The sequence below is a fragment of the Macaca thibetana genome, chromosome 2, assembly GCF_024542745.1.
Source record: "Macaca thibetana thibetana isolate TM-01 chromosome 2, ASM2454274v1, whole genome shotgun sequence".
NCBI classification, from domain to species: domain Eukaryota; kingdom Metazoa; phylum Chordata; class Mammalia; order Primates; family Cercopithecidae; genus Macaca; species Macaca thibetana.
In genome coordinates, this window is record NC_065579.1 from 154,472,378 (window position 1) to 154,487,989 (window position 15,612).

Below are 15,612 nucleotides of genomic sequence, written 5' to 3' on the forward strand. Positions count from 1 at the left end.
GTGGTGGAGCAGGAGAGAGAAAGAGAGAGTGTGAGGGGAGAAGTGCCATACACTTTCAAACAACTAGATCTCGTGAGAACTCACTATCACAAGAACAGCAAGAGGGAAGTCTGTCCCCATGATTCAGTCAACTCCCACCAGGCCCCTCCTCCAATTCATGAGGATTACAATTTGAGATGAGATTTGGGTGGGGACACAGAGCAAAACCGTATCAGTGCATAAAAAGATGCTCAACGTCATTAGTCATTATGGAAATAAAAATCAAAACTATGAGATACCACTTCAGACTCATTAGGATGGCTAGAATAAAAAAGTCAGATTATAACCAATGTTTGTTAGGATATGGAAAAATTGGAGCCCTCATACACTGCTGTGGGAATGTAAAATGGTACAGCTGCTTTGGAAAACAATCTGGTAGTTCTTAAAATACACACATAGAGTTACCATATAATCTAGCAATTCCATGCCGAGTTATATATACCCATATGTTCATATATACACATGTTCATAGCATTATTCATAATAACTAAAAGTAGAAACAACCCAAACATTTATCAATTGATGAATAGAGAAATCAAATATGGGATTTCCATAAATGGAATATTACTGAGGAACCAAAAGAAATGGACCAAAGCATACTACAACATGGATGAACCTGGAAAACATTCTAAGTAAAAGAAACCAAGCATAAAAGACCAAGTATTACACGATTCCACCTATATAAATGTCCAGAATAGGCAAATCTGTAGACAGAAAGTAGATTACTGTTTCCTTAGGGCTGGAATGGAAGGATTGGGGGATGACACCTAAGAGTTACAGTGTTTCTTTTTGGGGTAATGAAATTGATTGGGGTGATGGTTGCACAAGCCTGTGAAAGTACTAAAAATCGTTAAGTGTGCACTTTAAGTGGGTGAATTGTATGTTATGTGAATCATAACTTAATGAAGCTACTTTAAAATACATTCAATTATTATGAGGATAAGGAACCCTATGAAATGTGTACATATTTGAATATTTAACATGAGATGTTATGAAGTACAAATATATATGCTGCCATATGGATCAGTGCTGTTCATAAAGTATATTGCAAGCCACATATATAATTAAATTTTTCTAATAGCCACGTTTTTATTTTTTAAAGAAGGGGTTTCACTATTTTATCCAGACTGGACTTGAACTCTCAGGCGCTAGTGATCCTTCTGCCTCAGTCTTCTGAGTAGCTGGGACTACAGGAACATGCCACCTCTCCTGGCTTCTAATAGCCACTTTATAAAAACTTAAAAGAAATGGATGAAATTAAATTGCTTTTTATTTATTTATTTTTTTGAGATGGAGTCTCACTCTGTTGCCCAGGCTGGAGTGTAGTGGCGCGATCTCGGCTCACTACAACCTCTGCCTCCTGGGTTCAAGTGATTCTTCTGCCTTGGCCTCCCGAGTAGCTAGGACTACAGGTGCCTGCCACTACACTTGGCTAATTTTTGTATTTTTAGTAGAGATGAGGTTTCACCATATTGGCTAGGCTGGTATTGAACTCCTAACCTTGTGATCCATCTGCCTCGGCCTCCCAAAGTGTTGGGATTACAGGTGTGAGCCACTGCGCCCAGCCTGAAGTTAATTTTAATAATATATTTTATTTACCCCAATATATAAAAATATTAACATTTCAATATGTAGTCCTTAAAATCTGTTATGCATTTCAGAATGTTTTGATTCAAACTTTGCCACTTTTAAGTGTTCAGTAGCTTCATGTAGTGACTAGGGCAACATAAATAGAGACATTAAGTGTTAATCCAGAGGGAGGAGTAATCACTGTAGTCTGAAATGATTAGGAAAAGTCACAGAAATTGAGTTATTTTGCTCATTCATTCATTTACTGATTTCAGTCATTTATCCAACAAATATTTGAGCTCTTACTGTTTATTTAAAAAACTAGCAAAAACTGCAGATATGTCTTATCTCCTCATGGACAGTGCATTAAAGAGCTAAGTATGTACTTACTTAGGGCTGGTTGCTTAAGAAGTAGTGGAAAGAGTATAGGCTTAGATTTAAATATTCCCGGTGAAACAGAGGATGATGGTAACTGCATTGTGGGATTGGTGGGAGTAAGTAAAATCGGTATGTCACGTGCCTAACACTGTGCTGCTTGTTAAATGTTTTCTCCTTCTCTTTTCCTACTTCACCCTCTGTCCCTCTACTTCCTTGTTGAATACATGAGGTGGGCCATGGGAAAAAAGGCTTAGGAAGTAGCAGAGTCCTGGCTACCCAAGGACTTGAGAATGAGTTCTTACCCTCCTTTCTTATCCTCAGCCTTCTTTCATGGGCCTTCTTTCCATGGCCTTGCTTCCTGGACCCAGATTCAAGTTTGTATTATTAGTTCTAAAGCCTATTAACCAGTATTAAAGGGGTTTTGGTGGGCTAATTTAGGAATGTAATTATTGGTTTTTCTAGAGATTTCTATGTTTCATTCCATACAACTATTTTATTAATGAAAATTTGAAATGTTATCTGCTAAATTAGTTTGCATCTTACTCAGATAAGAATGTGTTTTAGAAATATTTCAAGAAGTGTTGATATAAAAATTATTTTATACCTTTTTTGAAATTCCAGACCTACCATTGAATACTTAGCACTTTGGTCCATGTAATTTTTACATTGTGCGATATCTTTGAATTTTAACATACTCTTTTACAATAAGACTTATTAGGTCTAGTTACATTATGTTTGAGACAATAATAGATGAGTTTGTTGGGAACAGTTATTATAGTGTATTGAACAGAGTTTGTTAGGAAAAGTTTTTGTAGTGTATTGAACACTGGATTTAGATTGGGCAGATCTTGATTTTTCCATTCGTTAGCTGTGTGGTTGTGAGTAAGTACATTTGTTCACTGGTTTTTGATTCATACAGAAAATAGTTTGACTAATATGGTCAGGACATGATTGTGTGTTTACTTATTTAAAAATTGTGATTAAGTGCTTTGAAGGAAAAGAACTGGTTACTGTGAATATAATAACAGGTGAAAACTACTTTAGATTGGATTGTCCTAGAGAAGGCGTCTCTGAAGAAGTGAGGTTTAAGCTGAGACATAAAGGATAAAAAGGAAGGGATTAGGGATGGGGATGGTAAAAGAATATTGTAAGGAAAGGGAACATCATGTGAAAAAGTCCTGAGGTGGCAAAATGCTTTGTGTATTCAATAAATTGAAAGAAGCCTAGTGTGACCAAAGGGTTGTGAGCAAGGGAAGAATGGCATGATATCAGAATGAAACTAGATCTTACAGGGTTTTGTAAAAGATGCTGAAGCCTTTAAGGAGTTTTAATCAGGGAAATGAGACACAAGTGTAACTCCAAAGTGGGAAGTTGAATATAGGAGTCTCTAAAGGTTGAAAGGGTAGTCAGGTCTACAGAAATACATATGAGAACCAACAGCTCTCAAATGGTAACAATTTGGATAAATATTTGAAGATCTGGGAATGCATAAGCTAATCTGGGGAGAGTATGGAGACAGAAGATAGAGAATGGGAGTCTAGGACCAAGCCTAGAAGAACCCCAACATTTAGAAGCTGATAGGGAAGGAACTAGCCTAGGAGGACCTTAAGTGAGCAGAGTTTTTTTGGATGACCGAGAAAGTATAATGGTTCTGAAATGGCAATAGGGAATAAGGAGGATGTGATTTTTTTTTCCCAACTAGATATAAACCTTTTTTTCACAACTTTGTCATAATTCACCTTCTAAAAGACAGACTGGGGGACACAGCTGAAAACACTGGGAGGCCAGATGCTGATGTCTTTCAAGCCAGAGCATAGCCGTGGTCACTCTAGGGCCAATGTGCTCCTATGGTTCTCAGGCGTCACGGACCAGATGCACCTATACTGTCCAATCCCAGTTTTACTTAGAGCTACCTCCTTTTCTGGGGGCCATCCATCCTCATTTCATGCTAGATTTTTACTAGAGGCTCCCTGTTCTTCCACAACAGTTTATGACCATAAGTAACATACCATATTCCAAGGAGAGTTCCCCAGGATGCACCGCATGATCAAAACATTTCCATCCCGTGATCATTCCTGCTGTATCCATGGCCATAATGACTTTTAAGGCATTCCCTGCTGTGAATGTGAACATCTGAAGGGAAATAATGGCAAGCCTCCCTTCTGGGATCTTAGTGCAGACAGCTGCAAGGACCATCATGATGGTGCCAGATGCACCAAGTGATGATCCCTATCTTCCTGTGGCAACTTTACACACATAACTGATACAATTGGAAATAACACCTGCAGATAATAACACTGCTCTTGACCCAGAATGTTCACTGTGCTGGAGGCGAAGCTCCACAAAACATAGATATTTGCTGCCGTGTGAAATAAGGAGAAATAACTGAATGTTGACAGCAACACTGGAAAAGAAAGAACTTTTGAGGCTGGATTAGATGTGAAATATCTGATCATTGTCTGCTGCAGAGATGGTACTCTCTATCAACAGAATACAACGACATTCGTTTGCACCTGTGATAATCTGTCAGTCTACTGGCCATCGCTTAGGTGACTCCACCACTTGTTATTCTCCTTTCTGAAGTCTCCTTTTTGTGGTCTTATGCTATCCCAACCATCAACTTTTATATCATCAAAATAACTCTGGACCCTGAATTTTGGTGATTCATATTGCCAAATAGCAGCTGATCCAAATGCACAGCCTGTAAACCCAACAGTAAAAAATAAAGGTTTTATGAGAGTCCCTATAGGATATAGAGAAGGATAAAAGGCTGTTTCTTCCACAGGAGGAATCAAAGCACTTCTCTTGTATGCTTCAACACTTGTGCCTATGTCTGATCTTTGAGGCTCAGCTTTCCTGGGTGCTTTTCTGAATCTACCTTTTTGCTGAAGAAGTCAAACCTGTGTCTGAGCAGCCGTGGCGGGGGTAGGGCCATAGTGAGTTCCTTGCAGCTGCGGCTGCTCACTGGCGGAGACCATGTCTGGTCGCTGCCCCAGCCTGTCTCTGCCCAGCCTCACCATGCCATCTTCCCAACCTCTGCCCCACCATGGCCTGCAAGGACATGGTTTTGAGACGTGTGGAGGAACTGAATAACATCAGCCTCTGGGATTTATTAAAGTAGCATATTTGGGGGAGTTATGTTTTCCATAAGGCTAGAAAGTGGAGTTTGCTGATCACAGAAGAGGTAGAGTTGAGGAGTTGATTCAGATGAGAGGGATGTGTGGAGTAGTAGGGGCATGACAGTTAACAGCAAATGAGAGAGGCTAGTATTTCTGGTGGAGACTTAGGTAAACAAGGATATGAGGTGTTGATAGATTTAGGCCTTTTAATCTCTTGTAGGCTAGACGGATCTATGGCCTTAGTGGCATAGTCTGGAAAGTTTCAAATAGTTTGTTGGGTAAGGGCCAAGTTTCTCATGAGGTAAATCTGCCTCAGCAGGTTCTAGTTATGGTATGATGAGGCTCCAGGCTGGTCTCTTCATTTCTTTTATCTATTAAATAGTAATAATACCTCATTAATTGTTATTTAAATGGACAGTCACATAGTAGTTAATAAAAGTTGAGTCTAAATAAACATACAGCCTTTTACGAAATCTTTTAAACATACATCCCAGTAAGTCGTGCTCTAGCCAAATTATTCTCTTGTCACTCTTTTGTGTACTGAATATAACAATGCCTAATTGAAGAATAAACGTTGACTATGAATGAGGCACTCAATTCATCTCTTTGCCGATTACACTCAATTTTAGAACTAAGGATAAATTATTCAAGAAATAGTTGCTGATTTTTTAGCTCGAAGTGTTCTGTAAGCATACTTGGATTTTTTTTTTAGAACCCAGTGACAGTAATACTTCTTTGGAGAGAATATCTTTGAATATCTTTTTAGAACTTCAAGCAAATTTATCTTTAAAACATTTTATATGCTCAGTGTAGATAATTTGGAAATTACAGAGAGATACAAAAAAGAAAATAAAAATTTGCCTGTATTCTCACTATCTAGAGAAAACTCCTGTTTACTTTTTGGTGTGTTTGTGTAGCATTTGTTTTCAAAATTGGGATCACAATATATAGCAATTTGTAGCTATATACTCTGCCTTTTTATGTAATCTTGTGTCATGAATATTTTCCTAAACCATTAAATATTCTTGGAAAATGTAATTTTAATGAGTACATAATATTCTGTTCATTGTGAGTGTATCGTAGTTTACCTTATGATTCTCTGCTATTGGACGTCTGGATTGGCTCTAATTTATTGATGTGGTAAAAATGCCTTAATTAATATCTTTGTAAATCAATTATTTTCTTCCATTTTCTTTTTACTTTCTTTTGCCGTATTCCTAGAAAGGGAAGTACTGGGTAAAAGAATAGGGCTTCATTTTTGTTGCTCCTGCTTTTTTTTTTTTTTTTTTCCTGAGACGGAGTCTCGTTCTGTCACCCAGGCTGGAGTGCTGTGGCGTGATCTTGGCTCACTGCGACCTCCGCCTCCTGGGTTCAAGTGATTCTCCTGCCTCAGCCTCCCAAGTAGCTGGGATTACTGTTGTGCACCACCACACCTGACTACTTTTTTGATATTTTTAGTAGAGACGGGGCTTCACCATGTTGGCCACACTGTTCTCAAACTCCTGACCTCAAGTGGTCCGCCTGCCTCGGCCTCCCAAAGTGCTGGGATCATAGGCGTGAGCCACCGTGCCTGGCTGCTCCTGCTGCCTTTTTTTTTTTTTTTGAGATAGAGTCTTGCCCTGTGGCCCAGACTGGATTGCAATGGCGCGATCTCAGCTCACTGCAACCTCCGCCTCCTGGGTTCAAGTGATTCTCCTGCCTCAGCCTCCTGAGTAGCTGGGATTACAGGTGCCTGCCATCACGCCTGGCTAATTTTTTGTCCCGCTGCTTTTAAGGAAAATTATACTTCAAGATTTCATATTTAAAAATGAATGTGGGTCAGGCTCGGTGGCTCACGCCTGTAATCCCAGCACTTTGGGAGGCCGAGGTGGGTGGATCACTCGAGGTCAGGAGTTTGAGACCAGTGTGACTAACATGGTGAAGGCCCATCTCTACTAAAAATACAAAAATTAGCCAGATGTGGTGGTGCATGTCTGTAATCCCAGCTACTTGAGAGGCTGAGGCATAAGAATCACTTGAACCCGGGAGGTGGAGGTTGCAGTGGGTCTAGATGGCACTACTGCACTCTAACCTGGGCAACAGAGTGAGACTCTGTCTCAAAAAAACCAACAAACAAAAAAAAATTAGTGTGTGTGTGTGTGTGTGTGTATTTGGCGGTATAGCATTGCTTATTTCTCTGTTTCCAGCAGTGGTTTATTTTAGCATTGCTTATTTCTCTGTTTCCAGCAGTGGTTTATTTTTGTGTGGATTTGCAGACCCCCTTGCAATAATAAATCCTTACAGGTTCTCTTTGGCTTGTATGTTGAGAACAACTTCTATAGATTATAAACTACCCCACTTCTCTCCCGTATCCTTTGTTTCACTGCTCTTGCTTCAGCAGATGCCTTCTCATTGCCCCTAACAAGTAACTCTTCCTCCTTTATTCAGTGATTGTTTTTTCCTAACATCCCTTGCTTGATATTTGGGGAAAATTTTAAGGCTTTTAAAAAATCATATTTGAGAGCGCCTAGTTTTATTGTATCCCTTGTTAACACCTTGAGTGTTTATTTTTTAATATTTGCTGATTTGTGAGATGAAATATGATAGGTATATTTGGGGGTAGGAGGAATGTCTGAAATAAATTCTTTCTTCCCAACTTATGATTTAATAAGAGCTGGAAGGGGAAAAGTAAGGTGTAAAACCCAGTGTTTGACATTTTTATCCTCTTAATCTGGCTACCGTCCAACGTACTTTCAGAGCTGAAGGGCCTCTAAATTTCTTATTTATTCAGTCCTTTCAGTTTACAGATAGGGAAACTAAGCCCTAAAAAGGACATTCCTTGACTTCCTCAAGGTCATAAGCCAAACAGTGTTAGAAGTTTGGCCTGTTTTTTCATAACTTAGTGTGTTGGTTTTTCTACAAACATCTTCTGCGTCTCTGCACCATGTGTTCCCCAGCCTGCCTTTCAGGTTGACTAACTTTTAGGTGACTAATTTTTTTCTGTTTGGAGGCCTGGTAGACTCTTTTTTTATCCTTCAGTTTAACCACAGTACTTTGATCATCCTGAGTCAGTTCTTGCATACATTGTACCTTTTTGCCCTGCAGATAGTGCTCTCAATTTCAAGGAAAGCTTCAAGGAAATTTTCTATTCATGTGTGGCATCTACTTTTGGAACAATAATTATCCTTATGTTGGATCATCTTTGTTCTTCACATTTATCATCTTCTCCAGAATTACTTTAATCTGTTGAGTGATTCCCTCTGCATTCACTATTATGATTTCCTTTCTTCCCTGCAATTAATTTTTCACTATGTTTTTTTCTGTTCTTTGCTGTTTCTAGTTTATTAGATCTCTGATGTTTTGTTCTGCTAAGAACAAACTGAGAACTGTTGTAGGTTAAAAAACAGCCCTCCAGAAGAGATCTGTCACCCAGGCTTATTGCAACTTCTGCTTCCTGGGTTCAAGTAATTCCCATGCCTCAACCTCCCAAGTAGCTGGGATTACAGGCACCCGCCACCATGCCCAGGTAAATTTTTGTATTTTTAGTAGGGATGGCCAGGCTGGTCTCAAACTACTGGTGTCAAGTGATCCGCCCACCTCTGTCTCCCAAAGTACTGGGATTACAGACATCAGCCACCATGCCTGGCCCCCAAAAGAATCTTACTATCCATTGGCAGTCACTCCCCATCTCCTGACATGCACTGCCTGCCTTAGACAACCAGGTAGATTAGTGAGTCTATCTTCTTTCTATAGATTTGCTTATTCTGAACATTTCATATGAACAGGATCATACAATATGTAGTCTTGTGTGACTGTCCACTTATTTTCAATTTGTTAAACTCCTTCAAGATCTTTCTTTTTACATGCCTTCTGCCATTAATGTTATCTCTTCCCACCCCATTGCTTCCCTCCTCCCGCTACCCTCTCACACTTTTCAGAATTTCAGCTGAAATACCACTTTTTTGGAGGGACCTCCCCTAATGGGATTCTAGATACTCCATTATGGACTTAATTGTGCCCCACCATTCTCTTTTGTCTCTCTTACTTCAGTTATTATCTAATGGAGCAGTTATTTGTATAAATAATATCTGCTTCTCTCACGAGGTAGGGAGTTTGTTGTTGTTTTGATAAATACTTAGATGAACATATTCAGGCACTTTACCCAGTGGGAGGGGAAAGAGATTTTCAGAGAAGAGAGATGTGTGTACGTATGTTAACTATTAACGTAGCAATGAAAAAGTAAGCTGAAAAAATAGAAAATTAGTAGTTAATTAGGCTTTATGTATGTAGACTGGACAGGTATCATAAAGAATGTGTATTATACTCTCCCAGCAATATCATGAATCTGGAATTTTTTTTTTTTGGGGACAGGGTCTTGCTCTGTTGCCCAGGCTGGAGTGCAGTAGTGGCTCCAGTAGTGGAGAGCATACATGACTCACTGTGGCCTTGACCTCCTGGGCTCAGGCACTTCTCCCATCTCAGCCTCCCACTGGTATGTGCCGCCATGACTGGCTAATTTTTTAAAAAAAGTTTTTTTTGTTTTTGTAGTGACAGGATCTCGCTATATTGCCCAGGCTGGTCTTGAACTCCTGGGCTCAAACAGCAATCCTCCCACTTGGCCTCCCAAAGTGCTGGGATTATAGGTGTGAGCCATTAAAACCTAAGACTGTTAAGTGCCAGCTTAATTTTTGGAGTCCATTTATGTTGTTGGTTAGAATATTTGGAATATTTACCCTACCTGAAAAGTTGAATAAAACTGATATATTCTGTTTTAAATTTCAATTCAGCAGTTCAGTTTTTCAGGCTCATTTGTAAATAATGGTGCATATTGCCTACATGGGTCACAATTTATTTCAGGAAGGTGCTGCATCATCTGCTTTGATGGAGATCTTAATGAAATTGGCTGCTCTTGACCTCTGAGAGTCACCATTTCTTCATCTTTTCATGGTACCTGGATGGTCAGGTACACTGTTCTCTTCTCCGTTAGTGTTTGCTTTACTCTTTAGTGGATACTAGAGATACCTAGGACAAAGGTTTGTGACGAGGGTGTTTGTATGAGGGTCTTAAGATAAGGAAAATAGTATTTTTCTTCTTGATTAAATTTAGGGGGCATCATGAAATTTAAGTAACACCTTAAGGGTAATAGGTCAGATGGCTTTCTGTTGACATTATTCATCTATAAAGTTATTGCTAGCACTGTGTTTACCATATTAAGTATTAAAACCTTATATTCTGTGGGACTCTTCACATGGGTATATAGTTTCAGTTTTTATAATGGAAATTGGTGAGAAAAAAGGATGACTACAAATTTTTGTTTTGTAGTTAACTTTTATTACAATTTCATCTAGGATGCATGAAAGTACATGGAACTTGGGGGCTGTGTTGGACATAATCTTGGAGGGACACAGCTCAGGAAAGTCTTCAGTGGAACCTTGGTCTTGTTACTTGCATATATTCACATCAAACTTTTTAAAGTTTCCACTGATTTTTTTTTTTTTAATGAGTATGTGTTAAATGCTTCTGCAGGTTGTAGAGGTATGGTATAAAAAAGAAATTCACCAGCAGTCACAGCTAGCAGACTTGGGCTAGTCCTATCCTGGTATATCATTAAGTCAGGTAGTTAACAGTAGGAGATGATAAAGACCATTTTAAAAAGGGCAGTTAGGCATGTACATATTTCCCAAGGATGAAAGTTCTGTTTCAAGGGAAATTGTTTCCTACTTTAATGTCCTTATCTACTTTTGACACTGCAAATAATGAGTAAGCAGTGTGGGAGACACACTGCTTTGGCGTTGGATGTCCTAAGATGTTCTTCCATGACCCACCAATAAGAGGATCAGTCTTATTTTATTTCTCAGGCAGTGGTAAAGGAACCGAGTCCCAATGGTAGACCCACTGTGAGTACAGGATTGTGTTATTCCAGTGGCTTTTATTTAATAGAGCCCAGTTAGCATCTCTTCTAGTAGAACTTTGTGGGGAGAAATGCTAAGTGGACTGCTTTGTGAATTGACCCACTTAATCTGACAGTACTCTTCCTCATTGAGGAGGTGGACTTGGACATGCCCTATTTGAACGGCATTGCCAGGTTCTCTAAAGGCCGGTCTTTCTTTCTTTCATTTCTTTCTTTTCCTCTCTCTCTCTCTCTCTTTGTTTTGTGGGGAGAGGATTGGGAGATGTTAAGCAAGCTTTTAGAGGGAGGAAGATGAGGCAAATATAAATACCAATATGGATTTGATTATAAGTAACTGTGATCAGTTGGGACAATGTTATTTAATATATGCATATATTGACAATATTGTGGGTTTGGTTCCAGACCACCATGATAAAGCACATCGCACAATTTTTTTTTGATTTCTTAGTGCATATAAAAGTTATGATTACACTATACTGTAGTTTTAAGTGCAGTAGCATTATGTCTAAACAACCTTAATTAAAACATCCTTTATTGTTTAAAAATGCTAATAATCTGAGCCTTCAGTGAATAGTCATCTTTTTGCTGCTTAGTGTTGATGGCTGTTGACTGATCAGGGTGGTGGTTGCTGAAGGTTAGGGTGGCTGTGACAATTGTTTAAAATGAGACAACCATGAAGTTTGCTGGATTAATTGACTTCCTTTCACGAAAGATTTCTCTGTAGTATGAGATACTGTTTGATAGCATTATATTTGTTTTAGTTTTTAAAAGAGATGGGTGTCTCACTGTGTTGTCCAGGCAGGACTCAAACTCTTAGGCTCAAGTGATCATCATACTTCTGCCTCCTGGTTAGCTGAGGCTACAGTAGCCAGCACCCCAGGCATTATAGCATTTTAGTAGAACTTTCAAAATTGGAATCAGTCCTCTCAAACCCTGCTGCTGCTTTATCAGCTGAGATTATATCCTAAATCCTTTGTTCTCATTTCTGCAGTAGTCACAGTGTGTTCACCAGGAGTACATTCCATCTCAAGAAACCACTATCTTTGCTCATTCATGAGAAGCAACTCCTCATCTGTTCAAGTTTGATCACAAGATTGCAGCAGTTCAGTCACATCTTCAGGCTCTGTTTCTAATTCTGGTTCTCTTGCTATTTCTACCACATCTGCACTGACTTCCTCCACTGAAATTTTGAACTCCTCAAAATCATCCAGGAGGATTGGTATCATCTTCCAAACTCGTGTTCCTGTTCCTATGAATCATGAATATTCTTAATGGCATATAGAAGTTGTTTAGTGTAGCCATCTTCATCAATGGTCTTAGCTAAATCTTCTAGATAACTTGCTGCAGCTTCTAAATCAGCACTTACTGCTTTACTTTGTGCTTTTATGGTATGGAGAGGGCATCTTTCCTCTACTAGCTTCAAACTTGGCAGCTTCCTCACTTCTGTCGGCCTTCATAGAATTGAAGAGAGTTCTGGCCTCGCTCTGGGTTAGGCTTTGGCTTAAGGAAATGTTGAGGTTGGTTTGGTCGTCTCTCCAGACCACTCAGACCTTCTCCGTATCAGCAATAAGGCTATTTTACTTCCTTATCATTCATCTGTTCACTGGAGTAGCACTTTTAATTTCCTTCAAGAACATTTCCTTTGTATTCACAACTTGGCGGTTTGGCACAAGAAGCATAGCTTTCAGCCTGTCTGGGCATTTGACATATTTTCCTCATTAAGCTTAATTATTTCTAGCTTTTGATTTAAAGTGAGAGACAGGTGACTATTCTCTCACTTGAACACTTAGAGGCCACTATAAGCTTATTAATTGGCCTGATTTCAATATCGTTGTGTCTGAAATAAGGAGCCCTGAGGAGAGGAAGGGAGATGAGGGAACAGCTGGTTGGTGGAGCAGTCAGAGCACACACAATATTAATCTGTTAAGTTTGCCTTCACTAATCACAGATCACCATAATGAGTATAATAATAATGAAAAGTTTGAAGTACTGCAAAAATTACCAAAATGTGACACAGAGACATGAAGTGAGCACATGCTGTTGGAAAAGTGACACTGATAGACTTGGTTAACATGGGGCTGCTATAAACCTTCAATTTGTAAAAAAACATAATTTCTGCAACGTGCAACAAAATGAGGTAAGCCTAGATATTTTTCTCTTAGGCATGTTCCTTGTCTTATTAACTATAAACTTAGCATCGTTACTAATGCAGTTGTAAACTAGAATTTAATCAGTATTTGAAAATGTATGGTATCCCTTGCAGAAATGGAGTTAATGGCAGGACTCGTAGTTATTACCTGCTATTTTATTTTCCATAGTTAATTTTAAGAGGTTCTTATAAAGTTGTTTGGAGATACTCTATCTTCACAACAGTTAAAATTGTAATATTTTAGGCATATCTCCTCCTCCTATTTTGTTATACGGAAAAGCTTTAGCTGATAAACAGATTGCATTATAAAAGTTCATAAATTATTTTGGAACTTAGAAAGTATTTTTCCATAGTAAGTTTTGTAAATAAGTAAATACAAATAGGTTCCCAGGCTATCCTACAAAAGCCTAATGAAGCCATAGTTAGTTCAAATATCTATATACTTACAGTGACACATAATAGAAAATAATGTGGCAAGAATAGTAGTTAAACAAAACCAAAACACTGTTAAGGACTAGTTTTGAAAAATTTTCCTGTATGTGATTGATAAAGGGATGTAATCAGAGGGAGGTCAGGCGTAGAGACTTGCAGGAGTCTGCCAGGCCTTTCTGTGTCCTTTCAGGTACTTTATAGGTTGATGGCATTTCTTTCTTTTGATATTGGTATACAGCAGAAATGCTATCTTTTTGCTTACCAGCTATGGTTAAGGTTGTATTTTAGGTCCTGAGTGGAATGAAAAAGTTAGAAAAGAAATAGTTTCCTTAGATAAGAAAGATATGAAAGAACAATGGAAGATAGAGTAACCTAGGATGTGTGTTTGAAAAAGAAATTGTTTGAGATAGATTTCATTGACATACAAATAATGCAAGTTTAAGGGAATGGGGTAGAGTATAACATGTGAATGATTCCTGATGAAGGAGAGCAAAGATGTTGATAAAGTGTGTTGGGTTAGCAATCCTTATGCTGGTCAATAAGTGGTTTTGAATATCTTTGGAAGCTATTTAGAACTGGGAATGGGGAGTAGAATGCTACTTTGGTATTTTTATATGAACTCTTTCAGTATTGTTTTTTCATAACATGGTACAACAGCTCACCAAAAATATTTAAATAGCTTGATATACATTTGGAATGTTTTTTGATGTATTAAACTATTATTAAGAAAATATATTTTTTGAATGTATGAAAGGTGAAAGTAAAATACTGTACTTTAGGTAATTCAACAAATGCCTACAACTATTATGTGATGAGAGAGATTTGGTTTTTACATTCTTTTTTGTTTGTTTGTTTATTGATTAGAAAAACCATGCTTCCTTTTTCAGTCTCCAAAATGTTTCTTATTTAGAAGAAACCAGTGCAAAAAGAAAATCAGGAAATGTTCCTTCTCTTCCTACAAAAGTAGCAGCTGTTGTTAGGCTATGTATTATTACTTAGTATTGTGATAAATCTGTTCAAGTGTTTAAATGTTTGCTATCTGTTCACTGATTTGATTTGCCTGAGGGGAATTTCTGGCGCTCTTTTTACTTGTTTTAGATGATTTGTCTCTCAGGTAGCTTCGTATATCAGCAAAATGACACAGTTTTATATTTAAAGTTATTTTTTGCAGTTTATATTAGAAGATGTAAAGACTTACTCAAAAGGTATGGTTATATTGGACTGAGTTATTTTTATGGATTTATTTTAGAATGTAAATTGTTCAACTCACTTTCACTTTTATAAGTATTGGAAAGTATACTAAACGTAGGAATTGGATGAGGCAATTTGGATGAGTACTATAAGACTATAGTATAGTTTTTAATACTATACAGTCTAAACTGCGGTGTTATACTAAACCATAGTTTTTAATACTATACAGTCATTGCTGTTATACATGGGGCATTGGTTCCAGGACCCCTGGGCACATCAAAATCTTTGCATACTCAAGTTCTGTAGTTGGCCCTATGGAACCACTGTATGTGGAAAGTTGGCCCTCTGTATATGTGGGTTTTACACCTTGCAAATACTGTACTTTTAATCTTTTAATCTGTGTATAAGTGGACCTGCGCAGTTCAAACCCATATTGTTCAGGGGTCACCTGTATATAACCTTGAGCAATTTTACTTATTTTTTGAGTCTCAGTTCCCTCCTCCCTGATTTAGTACTGGTTTTTCCTCCCTTGTAGGACTGTTGCTTAGATCAAATGAGATAATGGGTCTAAGTGTGCTTTTAAACTGTAAAGTGCTTCACAAATTTATTTGTAATGATGAGTGATGACGGTTTGGTGATCATGATTGGTTCTAGGGAAGACTGTCAAATATATGAATTTTGTCTGCATTATCTTCTCAATCTGTTGAATTGACTTCTCTCTTTTAAGAGGGTGATTGCAGGGTCCAAGGTCATCTCTGAGGTGGAAGTAGAGGTATTTATTTTGGTGACTTTTAGACTTTAGTTTCCAAAGTATGGTAGAAGCCTATAGAAATTTGTCACTTATA

The 15,612-nt window shown here is 38.2% G+C and overlaps 3 protein-coding genes and 1 pseudogene across 10 annotated transcripts in view; 2 read left to right on the forward strand and 2 right to left on the reverse strand.

Moving 5' to 3' along the window:
- The window catches only part of NDUFB4 (NADH:ubiquinone oxidoreductase subunit B4), an 812,324-nt gene that overhangs the window by 564,847 nt on the left and 231,865 nt on the right, over positions 1-15,612 (reverse strand). The window lies entirely within an intron of this gene.
- The window catches only part of LOC126949250 (cytochrome c oxidase copper chaperone), an 846,236-nt gene that overhangs the window by 488,419 nt on the left and 342,205 nt on the right, over positions 1-15,612 (forward strand). The gene's annotated exons all lie outside the window — the stretch shown is intronic.
- GSK3B (glycogen synthase kinase 3 beta) overlaps positions 1-15,612 on the forward strand; it is a 270,425-nt gene that overhangs the window by 60,258 nt on the left and 194,555 nt on the right. The gene's annotated exons all lie outside the window — the stretch shown is intronic.
- Positions 4,070-5,011, reverse strand: LOC126949244 (presenilins-associated rhomboid-like protein, mitochondrial; annotated as a pseudogene).